This window comes from Bos mutus, chromosome 5 (genome assembly GCF_027580195.1).
Source record: "Bos mutus isolate GX-2022 chromosome 5, NWIPB_WYAK_1.1, whole genome shotgun sequence".
NCBI lineage: Eukaryota > Metazoa > Chordata > Mammalia > Artiodactyla > Bovidae > Bos > Bos mutus.
This window is the reverse complement of record NC_091621.1, coordinates 43,622,636-43,632,776: the sequence shown is the minus strand read 5'-3', so window position 1 is coordinate 43,632,776 and position 10,141 is coordinate 43,622,636. Positions and strand designations below refer to the sequence as shown.

Sequence of the window (10,141 nt, the reverse complement as noted above, 5' to 3'; positions counted from 1 at the left end):
CATACTAAGTCAAACAAGTAGAATTAAAATGTCATAAATTTTTTTAGTCAAAAGTCATAAATTTTCTAAAATACATACATATACATACTATATATGTATACACACACACACACACACACACACACACAAGCTTTTCTATCATCCTTGATAAAAGCTTGAGAAAGAACAACAACAAAAAAGAGATGGAGAAACTGGAAAACATAAGTGAAATGAAATGGGAGCACTGAATATGAAATAGAAAAGGTGAAACAAACTAGATAAAAGTATAAAATTATCATATAGTCCAGTTGTTTTTAAACATGGCTGCTCATTAGAAACACATCTGGAGTTTTGGAGAAGAATAGCAATAATTTGGGCATTTATATTTTTCAAAAGATTCCAAGATAATTCTGTTATGCATCTGGATTTTTAAAAGTGATTACAAGTTTTTCTATGAAATCATAGTTTTAGTGATATAGAATTCTATTATTTTCTGTTGACTGATCATGATACAAAGATATTAAGTGTATAATAGTTATATAATCAAAATAGTAAAAAGTGTTTTAGAGGAGGAAATGGCAATCCACTCCAGAATTCTTGCCTGGAAGTTTCCACGGGCAGAGGAACCTGGCTGGCTACAGTCTATTGTGGTCGAAAAGAGTTGGACACAACTGAGCAACTGAACCTACATGACCCTCCTACAAAGGTGTGTCTGTGGTTTCCTGTCTTTGGACACGTAAGACTTGGAGGCAAAGAAATGTGGATTTGGAGGAGTCTGTGGCCAGCTTCCTCCCTGCAGGCCCAAGATCAACCATCCAACATAGAAAAGCCTTTGATTTCTCCATCAAGTCTGAATGAGAGTCTTGCTGTGTAGAGTATTCTTGGTTGTACATTCTTCCCTTTCATTACTTTAGACATAACGTGCCATTTGCTTCTGGCTTGCAGAATTTCTTTTGTGAAATCAGCTGATAACCTGATGGGAGTCCCCTTGTATGTTATATGCCATTTTCCCCTTATTGCTTTTAGTATTTTATTAATATCTTTGTCTTTAATTTTCACAGTTTTGATTACTATGTGTCTCAGTGTCTCCTCCTTGGGTTTATCCTGTCTGGGATTGTCTGCACTTCCTAGGCTTGGTTGACTATTTCCTTTTCCATGTTGGGGAACTTTTTAGCTATTATTTCTTCAAACATTTTCTTGGGTCCTTTCTCTGTCCCTTCTCCTTCTGTTGTTGTTGTTCAGTCACTAGTCTTTTATGACTCTTTGTGACCCCGTGGATTGCAGCACACCAGGCTTCTCTGTCCTTCACCATTTCTCGGAGTTTGCTCAAACTGATGCCCATTGAGTCGATGATGCCATCCAAACATCTCATCCTCTGTTATTACCTTCTCCTCCTGCCTTCAATCTTTGCCGGCATCAGGGTGTTTTCCAATGAGTTGGCTCTTCTTATTAGGCGGCCAAAGAATTGGAACTTCAACTTCAGCATCAGTCCTTCCAATGAATATTCAGGGTTGATATCCTTTAAGATTGACTGCTTTGATCTCCTTGCTGTCCTGGGGACTCTCAGGAATCTTCTTCAGCTCCATAGTTCGAAGGTATCAATTTTTCAGTGCTCAACCTTTTTATTGTCCAGCTCTCACATCCATACATGACTATTGGAAAAACCATAGCTTTGACTATACAGACCTTTGTAAGGCAGTCTGTAAAAAACAGACCTCTGTTTTTTAACGCACTGTGTAGGTTTTTCATTGCTTTTCTTCCAAGGAGCGAGGGTTGACCATAAGGACATTTTTCAGCAAAGTCAAACTTTTAGGTTATTGCTATCCAATAGATGTGAAATGGATCTCATTGTTGGTTTAGTTTGCCTTTCCCCAGTTACTAGAGATGTAGACTAGTTTTTTACATATATTATTGGTTATTTGTATTTCTTCTTCTGGAAATGGTTTTTTCATACCTTTTGTCCATTTTTCTATTTGGTTGTTTATCTCTATTTTTATTGTCATTGTCGTTGGTTTGTAGGAATTCCTTACAGATACCCATCTTTTTCTAACATGTATGTTAGAAATATATATGTTGCAGATAACTTCTTCCCATTTCCCTATCACTTATGTTTTAATCTTGTTTAAGATGTCTTTTATGTAGGATGTTTTAACTTTGTTAATTTTTATAGAAATTGTCCATTTTTCAAAATTTGATATAAGAAATTAGATCATGAGCTATTCTATTTTTTTTTTTTTCAGATAATTTTAAAGGTTTTGTTTTACAACTTTAGGTTTTTCACCCACCTGGAGCATATTTCACCTTCTTTTTCTGTCTTCTGAAGCTTCTAGGGCTCACCATTTGCTTCTTCACCACATTTCTCTAGTGAGAAGTCTTTGACATTCTAGACATCTTACTTCCTCCCTCTGAGTCTTTCTCTTAGAAACAACGGAATGGGAACATAAATGAAGCTCCAGGCTTAGAAAACTAGCTATTTGAAAGCCTATAAAGAAGAAGCAAGTGGCAACGATCAGGTAAAAGGAGACATTGGGAGGAATCTCTGCAAAAGATGATACATAGGGTGGTTCTTCACCCTTCACACCAAGAATCTGAGAACCCTGGAAGAAAATTTATGCTTGTGGGGAGAAGGAAGAGTGTCTCAGAGAGCTGGCCCTGAAAGAAGGGAGGTGTAGACTTGAGATAGGATCCTAAAAAAAACCTTTTTATTTGGTACTGGGGTATAGCCAATTAACAGTGTTGTGATAGTTTTCAGTGGACAGTGAAGGGACTCCACCATACATGTACATAAATCCATTCTCCCCCCAGTTATGTCCTACTTTTAAAGTTCTTCCACATCTACTTTTTTTTAAATTTTCTACTTTCTTACTTTACCTCTCTCCCCTACCTTCAAGTCCTGTGAGCTTTTTTTTTTTTTGTCTTGCACCAGAAGATTGTGAAAGTGAGGCATATAGAATCACATAGAAGTTGTTGGTGAAGTTAAGGAAGAACCCAGGTTTCTTGACCTTCTTGAACACTGGAAGGTTTCAAGCAAGCCCAGCTTGAAACCAGGTTGTGGGAGAGAGGAGCAGTATCCCAAAATTACCAGAAGGAGCCTGTGATTTCTAGTGCCATAAACATCACCACAGTCATAATCTTCATCAAAAAGCCTTTATCAGGGCCTACTTGCAATGAGCAATTAAGGTAGACACTGAAATAAATTTAGAATGCATTGCTCATGAACACGGTCTAAGAATTCACACTCTATGAAAAAAGAGATAAGCAAAGGCCATATATATATGACAATAAAGAAGAGATAGACCAATCTAGCTACTGCAGACAGTAAAGAATTAATATCAAATATGCCAGAAGTCACTGCAATACAAGGAAAAGAGGCTTGCTGGGTGAAGAACAGAGCCTAGTAGGAACTGGTTATGGGGGTTCCAAGTTCAGGGAAACTGTTACTGACCAATTAGGGAGGGCATGTCTCTTGCCTTCGGACTTCTTCCCCTCCCTTTTACCCACCACACACACGCCCCACCCCAAGCTTTTCTTCTTCACGGCAACATAACCCTTGCCACGGCTCAAGATCAGAGGAAGTTTTACTCTGTGTTAGTCTTTGATTCTGAATTAGGGACCTTTACCCAGCATCAGAAGAAACCACCCTCAGGAGCCGCTTTGTGCTCCCAGACTCGTGCACAGCAATTAGAGCAAATGGACAGAGGTAAGGACACTCCTGGAGGGAAGGTCTCCGCGCCCAGCTTTGGCAGGGTCACCCGGGATCTCTACCATTGGCCTTAGTATTCACTGTGGCATGTGGCTCATTACTCCACCTGTCCCATTCACTGAGCTTCTCCTGCGTTCAATTTCTGTAGGGAAAAGGAAGCCCCTGCTTCAGGGTACTCTCAGTCTAGGCATATCTGCACTTTCAGCAAGATTCATCAATGTCTCAAATAGCTGAATCAATATTAAATCATTCTACAGTTTAATCTCTCTCTCAGAATATCACTATCAAATATTCTAATATAAGAAAATAAAGGATTAATATATTCACATACACATGTGAATATATATGTTACTAAATGAACATGCATTGCTCAGGAGGAAGTCATTGGCTCTGTCTCAGGGTTCTTGCACTTGCTTTTCTCTCTGCTGGAAGTTTTCATCTAGATAGTTATTCCTATGATTTGCTCTCTCACTTCAGTCAGGTTTATCCTTCAAAGTGAGGTCTTTCCTAACCAGCCCCTCTAAATTGTCCTTATCTCCTACCTCTGGCTCTAGCTCCTTCTTACCATGCTCTTTCAATTTATTTCCAAAATAGAATTTATCACTGCCTGATGTACACTTAGTGACTTGTTTTCACCCACCCCCACAACAGAAGTTCCCTGAGAGCAGGAAGTTTGTATTTTTTGTTGTTTGTTTAAAAATTTCTTTTGATGTGGACTAAAGTCTGTATTGAATTTGTTATAATATGGCTTCTGTTTTGTTAAGTCGTTAAGTTGTGTCCAACTCTTGGAGACCTCATGGACTGTAGCACACTAGGCTACTCTGTCCTCTACAATCTCACTGAGTTTGCTCAAATTCATGTCCATTGAGTCACTGATGCTATGTAACAATCTCATCCTCTGCCTCCCCCTTCTCCATATGCTTCTGTTTTATGTTTTGATTTTTTGACCTCACAGCATGTGGGATCTTAGCTCCCCTACCAAGGATTGAACCCACACAGCCTGCATTGGAAGGCGAAGTCTTAACCATTGAACCACCGGGGAAGTCCCTGTATGTCTTAACCACCACTACCTGTGTCTAGAACAGTATCTGGTACAGAGTAGATCTTCAATGCTGTGTTAAATGAATGAAATGAAATACAGCAAGCATGTGTTTGTGTGTCCTTATTCTAATGTTGTTTGGTGACATTAAATAGGAGAGATTGAGATGTCTTTCTAAACTAATCCTATTCAGCTTTGGAAACTCGGTCATTCTAAACCTCTGACTCCACCTCTTAAGAGGACACCTCATAATCTCTTTTTAGTCCAGGTGACTCACCCTCTAACTGCAGCGGTCAGCTTGTGTTCTTGGTATCCTTGACCAGTATTTTTTGTTTGAGACTTGGCTTATAACCCAAGCTCAGTGTTAGACAGAGCATTCCCTGAGACTTTTGCTGGAACAATAAGGGAAAAGATATCTACCTGCTGATGGGGAGGATTCCATCAGCTCAGAGTAGATGGTGGCTGTGGTCCCACCATGTAGGCAGAACTTGTCTGAGAATAAAACCCCACTGGGACTGAAGTAGAGCCCAGAGTGAGAGGAGGTTAGAAGGAAAGAGACAAGTGCACAGCAGCTTGGTTGATACCATCTGAGTTCCCAGATGAAGCCCTGCCCAAAGCTTGCTGTTCCATTGGGTTACATGTGTGATTTACTTCCCTTTGAGCACAGTCTGAATTGGGTTTCTATCACTAGTTATCAAAAACCAAAACAAGGGAATTTCCTGGTGGTGCAGTGGTTAAGACTCAATGCTGTCACTGCTGGAACCTCGGTGTTATCCCTGCTTGAGGAACTAAGATTTCTGTAAGCCTCGAGGTGCAACCAAAAATAAATAAATAAAACATGTCTAATGCCCATTTAGCTGTATAATTTATACTACATCAGTTTTCACTTGTTTACTAAATAACACATGCAAATTTTTGCCTAAGACATTACAACATTTTTATAGCTTACAAAATAATCTGTGTATATCTATCACTTGATTGTAACGCAAGTATGTGAGGTTGGGTGCCGGGGTCCAGCCCTGGCTGATCCAGGGTATTCGAAGCGGGGATGGCGTCGGCGAGGGTCAGGATACAATAGCTTCAATTAGATATTAATTAAAGATATAAAGAGTAATAGAATAAGGATAGCTCAGTAGGAAAATTCAGTGGAGAAAAGAGGCTGAGTAGCTTGGTTTACGCGGGAGACCAATAAAACTTCAAGACAAGAAGTTTGCACCACTTATGTAGGCCACAGGCGTCCTCCCATTCTCCTGAAGGAGAGGAGACACTGAGGCCTCCCCGGTCGGATCTTAGAAGCCCAGGCATAATTAGTAAGCATTCCGCGCTCCAGATGGAGACTCAGCCAGAGTGAGAGAGAGAGCGACATGGGGAGACCAGTATTTCGAGAAACTGATCCCCATTCTTTATTTTCCATGGTCTACTTTTATACACTGGGATGTTATGCAAAAGTCATGCGGGGTCAGCAGTCCTGACTTTTATCAAAGTCAGGTGCTTCATACAAATGTATACAGAGGTCTTAGGGGTGTTACATCATCTTCTGGCCAGGGGGCCTGCTGACAATTTATGACCCTCTCCTTGTGACAGCGGTCAGTCAACCAGGACACTTATTTCTCCAGGGGTGATTATTCTTAAAACAGACGCCACCCAAATAAAGTTACATTTCTATAGGGTGAGGGTATAGTGGGTTTTAGTTAAGGAAAGAATTTACTTAGCCTAAGGTCTAACATGATTAATATCAAAGGTTAATACTTATTTCTTCTATATATTCATTAATGTGTGTAAGGGCAGGGGATGTAGAGACTTAGCAACAAACATTGGCTCAACAAATGAAAAACCCTTCACCAATACAATTTCTAATCAGCCCACTATACTTATACTAATGGTTTTCTAACTTTTCTAAGCAACCTGTTTTTAGAAGGTTTAAAGCATCTCGTGCCTCTCACGGTTGGGAGGCTGTGAGCAATCACATGTGGCTGGACAAGCCCGTCAGGCAGGCTAGAGAACCTTCAGAGGAGTTTGTAGGTTAAAACACTCTTGTCACGCCCAGGAGTTTTTATTAACTGGAGCTCTAGGTTAACTCCTTCTCCGAAAGAGGTGGTGGGGGACAGCCCCCCGTAAAGTCAGAAGTGTAGGTGAGAGCACAAAGTAGTAAAGTAGGCAGGCTCTGGTTATGGGGGTAGATGCTCGAGGATTTCCAGGGGGACTCCTGAGGCTCGATCCCGCCTTTGCGTATGTCGAGCCTCCTTCCTCATGACCTTTGCCATGGGCGGAGTACCTCACTCTGGCCCCCAACAGTTGGGTATAGATTATTCTTTCAGTTGTCTAAACTGAAGCTCAGAGAAATCAATCAATTTATCCAACAACAAACAGCTAATAAGTGGCAGAGCAAGAATGCTAAGTAGGTCTTTGGCTCTAAATCCCAAGGCCCAGTCTATGGCACTTCAGCTACTTAAATAACTGAAGACTTTCTTTCTGGATTTGTCTCTATTTAAAAAATGTTTTTAAAAGATTTTCTTACCATGTTGCATGGGTTCCTGGATCTTGGTTCCCAACCAGGGATTGAACCTATACCTTTGGCAGTGAAAGCACTGAGTCCTAACCCCTGGACAGCCAGGGAACATCTGCCTTTCTTTGTCTCTCTTAATAGAAAAGCACCGCTCTTAGAGACAGGACCTTGCTCTTTGCCTTGAGTCCTTTAATCCCTAGGGCAACTCCCTGAATGAGTGGAGGCTCCGAGTGGAGCGTTCGACCTCACTAATTGTAAGGATAGAGTTTGCTCATCAAGGAGCTTGTTATTGGCTGACTGAAATAATGCCTTTGTATCAAGGGCTGTTTTTCCACCTTTTTTGACTGCTACAGTAAAAAACATATTCTACAGCAACCCAGTACACACACACACACATACATGCAAATACATTATTAAAAATAAAGTTTCACAAAATAATACCTACTTTAGTACTTTTGACATTCTCTGATAGTTCGTTCCTATAGAGAGGGTTAATAGCCTTGATAGAGAGGCCAGAGGTCCCCAGGGGAAGAAAAGGACAAATCTTTTTTTCCCTACATTCCTGCATCTTAGTCACATAAGAAGTTTTTACAAACTCGTCTTAAACTCTATTCAGTTCAGTTGCTCAGTTGTGTCAGACACTTTGCGACCCTATAAACTGCAGCACGTCAGGCCTCCCTGTCCATCACCAACACCTGGAGTTTACTCAAACTCATGTCCACTGAGTCTGTGATGCCATCCAACCATCTCATCCTCTGTTGTCCCCTTCTCCTCCTGCCTTCAATCTTCCCCATCATTAGGGTCTTTTCACATGAGTCAGTTCTTCCCATCAAGTGGCCAAAGTATTGGAGTTTCAGCTTCAGCATCAGTCTTTCCAATGAATATTCAAGACTAGTTTCCTTTACGGTGGACTGGTTGGATCTCCTTGCAATCCAAGGGACTCTCAAGAGTCTTCTTCAAACCACAGTTCAAAAGCATCAATTCTTCTGCGCTCAGCTTTCTCTATAGTCCAACTCTCACATCCATACATGACTACTGGAAAAACCATAGCTTTGACTAGATGGACCTTTGTTGGCAAAGTAATGTCTCTGCTTTTTAATATGCTGTCTAGATTGGTCATAGCTTTTCTTCCAAGGAGTAAGCGATTTAAATGTCATGGCTGCAGTCACCATCTGCAGTGATTTTAGAGCCCCAAAACATAAGGTCTCTCCCTATTTCCATTGTTTCCCCATCTATTTGCCTTGAAGTGATGGGACCGGATGCCATCATCTTAGTTTTCTGAATGTTGAGCTTTAAGTTAACTTTTTCACTCTCCTCTTTCACTTTCATCAAGAGGCTCTTTAGTTCTTCTTCACTTTCTGCCATAAGGGTGGTGTCATTTGTATTTCTGAGGTTATTGATATTTCTCCCAGCAATCTTGATTCCAGCTTGTGCTTCATCCAGCCCGGCATTTCCTATGAAGTACTCTGCATGTAAGTTAAATAAACAGGGTGACAATATATAGCCTTGATGTACTCCTTTCCTGATTTGGAACCAGTCTGTTGTTCCATGTCCAGTTCTAACTGCTGCTTCTTGACCTGCATACAGATTTCTCAGGAGGCAGGTCAGGTGGTCTGGTATTCCCATCTCTTTCAGCATTTCCCACAGTTTATTGTGATCCACACAGTCAAAGGCTTTGGCATAGTCAATAAAGCAGAAGGAGATGTTTTTCTGGAACTCTCTTGCTTTTTCTATGATCCAACAGGTGTTGGCAATTTGATCTCTGGTTCCTCTGCGTTTTCTAAATCCAGCTTGAACATATGGAAGTTCACGGTTCACATTCTGTTGAAGCCTGGCTTGGAGAATTTTGAGCATTACTCTGCTAGCCTGTGAGATGAGTGCAATTGTGTGGTAGTTTGAGCATTCTTTGGCATTGCCTTTCTTTGGGATTGGAATGAAAACCGCCCTTTTCCAGTCCTGTGGCCACTGCTGAGTTTTCCAGATTTGCTGGCATATTGAGTGCAGCACTTTCACAACATCATCTTTTAGGATTTGAAATAGCTCAACTGGAATTCCATCACCTCCATTAGCTTTGTTCACAGTGATGCTTCCAAAAGCCCACTTGACTTCACATTCCAGGATGTCTGGCTCTAGGTGAGTGATCACACCATTGTGGTTATCTGGTCCTGAAGATCTTTTTTGTATAGTTCTTCTGTGTATTCTTGCCACCTCTTCTTAATATCTTCTGCTTCTGTTAGCTCCATACCAATTCTGTCCTTTATTGTGCCCATCTTTGCATGAAATATTCCCTTGGTATCTCTAATTTTCTTGAAGAGATCTCTAGTCTTTCCCATTCTATTGTTTCCTTTTATTTCTTTGCATTGATCACTGAGGAAGGCTTTCTCATCTCTCCTTGCTATTCTTTGGAACTCTGCATTCAAACGGATATATCTTTCCTTTTCTTCTTTGCCTTTAGCTTATATTCTTTTCTCAGCTATTTTTAAGGCCTCCTCAGAGAGCCATTTTGCCTTTTTGCATTTCTTTTTCTTGGGGTTGGTCTTGACCACTGCCTCCTGTACAGTGTCACAAACCTCCATCCATAGTTCTTCAGACACTCTGTCTCTCAGGTCTAATCCCTTGAATCTATTTGTCACTTCCACTGTATAATTGTAAGGGGTTTGATTTAGGTCATACCTGAATGGTCTACTGGTTTTCCCTACTTTCTTCAATTTAAGTTTGAATTTGGCAATAAGGAATTCATGATCCGAGCCATAATCAGCTCCTGGTCTTGTTTTTGCTGACTGTGTAGAGCTTCTCCATCTTTGGCTGCAAAGAATATAATCATTCTGATTTTGGTATTGACCATCTGGTGATGACATGTGTAGAGTCATCTCTTGTCTTGTTGGAAGAGGGTGTTTGCTATGGCCAGTGTGTT

General features: G+C 40.8%; 1 non-coding gene across 1 annotated transcript; it reads left to right on the top strand.

Annotated features, from left to right (window-relative positions):
* Nucleotides 1–672: 672 nt before the first annotated feature.
* LOC138988049 (small nucleolar RNA SNORA38) lies at nucleotides 673–803 on the top strand. The gene has a single exon (XR_011464393.1). It is a non-coding gene; the product is annotated as a small nucleolar RNA SNORA38 (small nucleolar RNA).
* Nucleotides 804–10,141: the final 9,338 nt, after the last annotated feature.